The following is a 7588-nucleotide window of genomic DNA, read 5'->3' on the forward strand; positions in this document are numbered from 1 at the left end:
TGCAGTGTAAGTGCCTGAACAATGTACTTTATCTCTTGCCCTGGTAATTCTTTTTTACTTTGGTTTAATTTTGTTGGTTTGGGGGCCACACTTGGTGATCTTTCCTAGCACTACTCAGGGAATCATATGGTAATATAAAAATATAAGCAAAATAATTAAATTTTCTCAGAAATTATATGTATAAGATAGGGGATAAAGCTGGCTACAGAGGAGTGAAATTAAAGGTGAATGTAATAGATATGATATGAATTTAAAACTATTTTTATGGAAAAGTAATACAAAGTCTATGAACAATCAATAAAATTATAAAGTTCATTGTAAAAGGTAGACAAAGATGTTTCTGCCAAATGCAACTATATCTTGACAATTAAATATAGGGTCCAAACACTCCCCAATAAAACTCAGTAAAATGTTGACATACATTTACAGAGAAGTGTATTGTAATAAGCTAAGCAAACTTATGACAAAATGTTTAATTGCATTACTAATCAAGGTTGCTTGGATTAAAGTAATAATGTGATATCAGACAAGCCCCAAAACAATTTTATAGAACCATCCCTTTCATCGCTCAGGGCAATAGGGCTACACCTGATGGTGCTCAGCCCCACTTAGAGTTTACTGACGCCACCCTACCAGTGCTTGGGAGACATTATTCTGGACAGTGAACTCAAGGTCTCTAGCATACCAGGCAAGGATTACACCACTTAAAATATTTCCCTAATGTAGAGCAAAAGTAAGATAAAATGATACTACAACTTCTTGAGTTTAATTTTTAAAATACTTAAGGTAGACCCTGTGATTTTCAAAGCTATTAGCAATAAAGTTTCAAACATACATTGTTCCAACTATGAATTCACTACCATTGTCAGCATCCCTTCACTGATGATCCCATGTTCCCTCCTACCCCCTTTTTATCATTATTTTAACACCGTGATTACAAACATAATTGTAGTTGGGTTTCAGTCATAACAATAACACCCCCCTTCACCATGCAACCTTCCCATCACCAATGCCCCCATCTCTTCCCTTCCTTACCCCCCCCCCGCCTGTATTCGAGAAAAGCTTTCTACATCCCTCACTCATTGACATTGTCAAACTCAGTTTTTGATTTAATTATTACACTTGGGACACATGTTCTACAATAGTATGGGATTTTATGATTTTCATGTACACAGTTACCATAACTCCACACCATCAAAACATTCAAAGTTCCCAATTAATACCTCAATATTACCTCTATTTTGCCACTTCCTCTGCTCCAGACCATCTCCGACCATTTCTCCCTTCCTTAGCCTTTTCATTTCTTTAATCCAAGGCCATGATTTTTTTCAACATTGATGCCTTTCCTACCCTTATCTTGTTACCCTCCAAACCACGGATAAGTGAGAACATTGGGTATTTGTCCTCCCTCTGATTTACATTGCTAGCATTAACACCCTCTAATTCCATCCAAATTTCAATAAACTACATGGGTTCATCCTTGTGGAAGCCTAATTTTCCATTGTGTACATATACCACAAATTCTTTATCTAGTCACCTATCATCATTTGACATTTGGGTTGCTGCCATGTCTTTTCTGGCTATTGTACTAAGTTTCTAGTAAACATAGGTATACATATATTTTTTTTCTGAATTAGTGTTTAGTGTTAGTGAATTAGTGTTTATTTAGGGAACGTGCTAAAATTAAGAAGTAGAATACCATGTCATAGGGGAACTTGATTTTCCTTTTTTGACAAATTTCATACTGTTTCCATAAAGACTGATTCAGATAACTGCTCTCTCATTGGTAGTGAATGGGGGTTCCTTTTGATCAGATCCCTGCCAATATTAATACTATCACTTCTAAAGTTGCTGAAAGATCCTGAGATAGCTTTACCTGAGCAATCCTCCACTTGTAAACATGTACCATGGAAATAAAAGCATAATACTCAAGGTTCCATATCCCAGCATATTTAGTATTGCATTGTCTGTTGTTACTCTCTCACAGACAAACCCATATAGATATGCATGAAAACAAAGGGTATTGCGTAAACATGAAAGATGCCTGAATAAAATAGTAATAAATCAGTGCAGTGGGGTATTAGGCAACTGTCAAAAAGAATGAGATAAATGTCTATGAATCTATTTCAAAAATGGAGATATTTTCTTGAGAAATTGTTTAGCATGAAAATAAATCCATAACTGTGTTATTGATATGAATTTTATAAAATTTATGTTTAAAATATATAATTTGAATGGTATTATCTGCTGGCCATGAAGTGAAAGGATATTTATACTGGTTAGTAGTACAAAGACAGGGAGGAGATGTGAATGATGTGCATGGAGGAATAAGCATGTAAAGGGGAATGTGTAGAATAAAAATCTAAAATATAGAGTTTACCTTTTGGGCAAGTCCTCCCCTGGCACGGTGATTCTAATCTCTCGAGTGGATGGGGCTGATCAATAACAGTAGTAGCAGCAGAGAAATAATTCACAAGCTGTGAGTTAAAGTTTCATCAGAGTCATCTTGCTTTTATTCCATAGCCTTTCTCTGCCATACGCTTTTCCTCATGTGTGCATCTCTGCCAAGTTTTCTGCTGCCCCCCCCTTTTTCTCTGCTTTTTGTTGCTTCTTTTTTGCCTCCCCCAGCCAGACTATTTGATTCCTCATTTAAAACGAGCAGCCCCATTCCATGTGTGGGCTGGTCTGATCATCCAAGTGGGAATAACATCTCAGAAGATGAGGTTAGGGAAACAGAAAGTTGGGGGACCTTTACAAAGGTCGAATTAAAAGACAATGCCAAGGTATTTGTGTATTTTTTTCTTCTTTAAGAAATATTAGGGGACTCTGCCGCACAGCAGATATCCTCGGACTTTTCTCTGCTTGCTTTGGCCTAAGAACTGATTCTGTGTGGCAGTCTCCCCTGAGGGCTTCTCTTCCTTGGAGGTGAGTTGACCCTCCCACAAAGGGTGGAGCCAGCTGAGTTCTGTTGTGTCTCTGCAGCACAGCAGACATCCTTGGACTTTTCTCTGCTTGTGTTGGCCTAAGAACTGATCCTGTGCAGCATTCTTCACTGAGGGCTTTTCTTCCTTGGAGGAGAGTTGACCCGCCCACAAAGGGTGGAGCCAGCTGAGCTCTGCTGTGTCTCAGCAACACAACAGACATCTTTGGACTTTTCTCTGCTTGCTTTGGCCTAAGACTTGATCCTGTGTGGCATTCTTCCCTGAGGGCTCTTACTCCTTTGAGGAGAGTTGACCGGCCTAAAAGAGTGGAGCCAGCTGAGTTCTGCTGTGCCTCTACAGCACAACAGACATACTTTGACTTCTCTCTGCTTGCATTGGCCTATGCAGCATTCTTTCTTGAGGGGTGAGTTGACCCACCCACAAGGGGTGGATACGAGAAAAGCTTTGCTTTACGGCTGCACATGTCATCTAGCCAATGAATAACACCACAACACGCAGAAAACCTCACAATAAAAGCTTGACAATGGGGAAACAATGCAAACCAACACCAAGCATAGAGAGTGGGGTGAGTTGACCCACCCACAAGGGGTGGATACGAGAAAAGCTTTGCTTTACGGCTGCACATGTCATCTAGCCAATGAATAACACCACAACACGCAGAAAACCTCACAATAAAAGCTTGACAATGGGGAAACAATGTAAACCAACACCAAGCATAGAGAATGATGACAACTCTGATAACCTGAAAACGGCCAACCACCTAGTAAGTCTTTCAGATATGAAGTTTACAGAAGAAATCTGGAGGATGTACACAGAACTTAAAGAAAGCATAGATCAAGTTGAACAGAACACTAATAAGAATCAAGAGAATATGAAGATAGAAATCAGAAAACTCCAAACTGAAATATCAGGTCAAATACCAGGTTTGAAAAATTCAGTAGACTAATTGAAAAACTCAATGGCAAGGATCTCCAACAGGTAGCAGCATCTGAGGATAGAAATATTGAGCTGGAAGATGAGATGCATAAAAACTCCATACAGAAAAAAAATTGGACAAAAGCCTTAAAGCAAATGATAAGACAATGGAAAAATTACTCAAAGAATGTGAACAGATAAAAATAGAAGTCTTTGATAAGCTCAATAGAAACAACTTAAAAATCATTGGAGTTCCAGAGACCCAGGAAGAAAATCTCCAGGAAGAATCAATTGTCAAGAACATCATTACAGAGAAACTACCAGAGCTAAAGAATACATTCGACCAAATCCTGCATGCCCGAAGAGTACAAGATAAAAGAGACCTCTGGCAAAACAACCCAAGACACATCCTAGTCACAATGACAAATTCAAAAGATAGAGACAGAATACTGAAAGCAACAAGATCAAAAAAGGAAACTACATTCAAAGGAGCATACTTGAGATTTACAGCAGACCTGTCACAGGAAACAATCAAGGACAAGGGCAGTGGTGGGACATAGTGACAAAACTCAATGAAAAAAAAATGCTTAGCCTAGAATACTGCATCCAGTATAACTCACATTCAGGTTTGAAGAAAGTATACATAGCTTCACAGATAAACAACAGCTTAGAAACTTTACAGACTCATAAATAACCTTAAAATAAAAACTGAAAGGTCTATTTTAAGACATGACTGACCAAGACATACCAAATTTCTACACAAATATGGAAGTAATAATCCAATACAATTATCTGTCTCAGTGACAATGAGCGAAATGCACCACTTAAGAGACACAGAGTGGCTAAATGGATCAAAAAAACTGAATCCAATTTTTTGCTACCTACAAGAAACACACTGAATAGTCAGAACAAACATAGATTCAAAATCAAAGGCTGGAGGGCAATCGTCCAAGCAAACAGCACCCATAAAAAAGTTGTAGTGGCCATATTAATATCAGATGACACAAACTTTAAAATCAGAAAAGTTGTAAGGGAAAATATGGACATTTTGTACTAATCAAGGGATATGTACAGCAGAAAGAAATCACTCTCCTAATCATATATGCACCCAATGAGGGACCAGAAAAATTTTTTTTTACAATTGTTGCAAATATGAAAAAGGATATCAATAACAACACAGAAATTGTGAGAGACCTCAACAAGTCCCTGTCAACACTTGATAGATCAACCAGATTTAAACGCAACAAAAATATACTAGACATGAAAAGAGAAATGGAAGAGGCCAAGAGATATATATGACACTCCACTCCCAGAAACCTAGATACGCATTCTTCTCCAATGTGCATAGGTCATTCTCCAGGATAGACCACATGCTAGCACATAAAACATACCTCCATAAAATCAAGAGGATAGAAATTTTGCAGGCTACCTTTACTGACCACAAGGTTCTGAAATTTGATGTGAACTACAAAGGGACACAGAAGAAAAATATTAACACCTGAAAATTATACAGCCTACTACTGAACCAGTGGGTCCGAGATGAAATCAAAGAGGAAATCAAAACCTTACTGGAAACAAATGACAATGAGGACACAAACTATCAGAACCTATGGGACATACCAAAGCAGTACTAAAAGGAAAATTTATAGTTTTGCAAAAACACATCAGGAAGGAAAAAGGGGCATATCTGAATAGCTTAATGATACAGCTTATAGAATTAGAAAATGATCAACAAAAGGAACCAAAATAGGGAGACAGAAAGAAATAACAGAGCTCAGAGCAGAAATCAATGAAGTGGAAACCCAAGAAACAATCTGAAAGAACAACGAAAGCAAAAGTTAATTAAAAAAAAATAAACAAGATTGATAGATCATTGGCAAAACTAACAAAGAAAGAGAGTGAAACTTGATAACATGTATCAGAAATGAAAATGGGTAGATCACTACAGATATTGCAGAGATTTAAAGGGTAATCAGAGACTACTTTGAGATATTATGCCACTAAACATGAGAACCTAGAAGAAATGGATAAATTGTTGGACTCTTATAACCTTCAACAGTTGAGTGAGGAGGATGTAGCTTATCTAATCACCCCCATCATTACTGAGTAAATTAAAACCATAATCAAAGTCTGCCCAAAAGCAAAAGCCCAGGCCCAGGTGGATTCACATTAATAAATTATTTCAAACATTTCAAGAGAAACTACTACCAATCCTGGCCAGACACTTTCAGAAAATTGAATAAACAGGAACACTTCCAAATAGCTTTTATGAAATCAACATTACATTTATACCTAAACCAAACAGAGATGCTGCCAAAAAAGAAAATTACAGAACAATATACCTGTTGATCACAGATGCAAAGATCCTCAACAGATTCCTGGCAAATAGGATCGAATGCCTTATCAAGAAGATCATTCACTACCATCAAGTAGGTTTCATCCCAGGAATGCAAGGATGGTTTAACATCTATGAACATAATACACATCAACAAAAAGAAATATACAAATCACATGATCATACCAATAGATGCAGAGAAAGCATTTGATAATGTCCAACACCGATTTTTTTGTCCCCCCATTCACAATACAGACCAGGCAAAGGGCCTGGGTTGAGGTATATATGGGAGTGCATTTTATGTACCTCCTCTTTCTATACAGTCAGTGTAAAGAACACAGCCTGTGGTAAGCATTGGGAGGCCTTATCTTTTCTTTCCTTTTTTTTTTTTATTTTTTATATATATAAAAAAGCCCTTCACCAGTGCAACATTTCCATCACCAATATCCCAAGTGTCCTTACTCACACCCCACAACAGCCTGTACTCTAGACAGGCTTTCTACATCCCTCATTCAATCACATTTTGTTATGATAGCTCTCAGTGTAATTATTTCTGTGATTGCACTAAACAATACCTGTGGTGAGCTTTAGGTCTAGAGCTGGACCCTCCAGTTCTCCTCTATTTTGTCTCTGAAAATCATTACACAAATATTTTTTATTCTTCTCAAAACCCATAGATGAGTGAGACCATTCTGTGTTTATCTCTCTCCCTCTGACTTATTTCACTCAGCATAATAGATTCCATATCCATTCATGTTTATGTACCATAGTTTCTTTAGCCATTCATCTATTGAGGGGTCTCTAGGCTGTGTCCAAAGTCTGGATATTGTAAACAATGCTGAAATGAACATAGGTGTGAGAAAGGGATTTTTGTATTGTATTTTTGTGTTCCTAGGATATATCCCTAGGAGTGGTAAAGCTGGATCATACCCATTCTTGATAAAACTCTCAGCAAGATGGGAATGAAAGGAACATTTCTCAATATAGTTAAGACCATCTACCACAAGCCAATGGAAAATATTATCCTCAATGGAGAAAAAGTAAAAGTTTTCCCTCTAAATTCTGGTACAAGACAAGCTGTCCTCTCTCACCACTCCTATTCAACGCAGTACTAGAAATACTTTCAATAGCGATTAGGAAAGAAAAAGATATCAATGGAATCCAGATAGGAAAAATCAAGCTGATACTGTTTGCAGATGACAAGATACTCTACTTATAAAACCCTAAAAACTCTACCAAAAAAGCTTCTAGAAACCATAGATTCATATAGCAAGGTGGCAGCCTACAAAATTAATACACAGAAATTAATGGCCTTTTTTACACCAATAATGATAGGTAAGAAATAGACATTAAGAAAGAAACCCCATTCACATTAGTGCCACACAAACTCAAATAT

General features: G+C 37.3%; 1 non-coding gene across 1 annotated transcript; it reads right to left on the minus strand.

Annotated features, from left to right (window-relative positions):
* Window positions 1-6422: 6422 nt before the first annotated feature.
* LOC125999746 (small nucleolar RNA SNORA51) lies at window positions 6423-6556 on the minus strand. The gene has a single exon (XR_007492219.1). It is a non-coding gene; the product is annotated as a small nucleolar RNA SNORA51 (small nucleolar RNA).
* Window positions 6557-7588: the final 1032 nt, after the last annotated feature.

This window comes from Suncus etruscus, chromosome X (genome assembly GCF_024139225.1).
Source record: "Suncus etruscus isolate mSunEtr1 chromosome X, mSunEtr1.pri.cur, whole genome shotgun sequence".
Classification (NCBI taxonomy): domain Eukaryota; kingdom Metazoa; phylum Chordata; class Mammalia; order Eulipotyphla; family Soricidae; genus Suncus; species Suncus etruscus.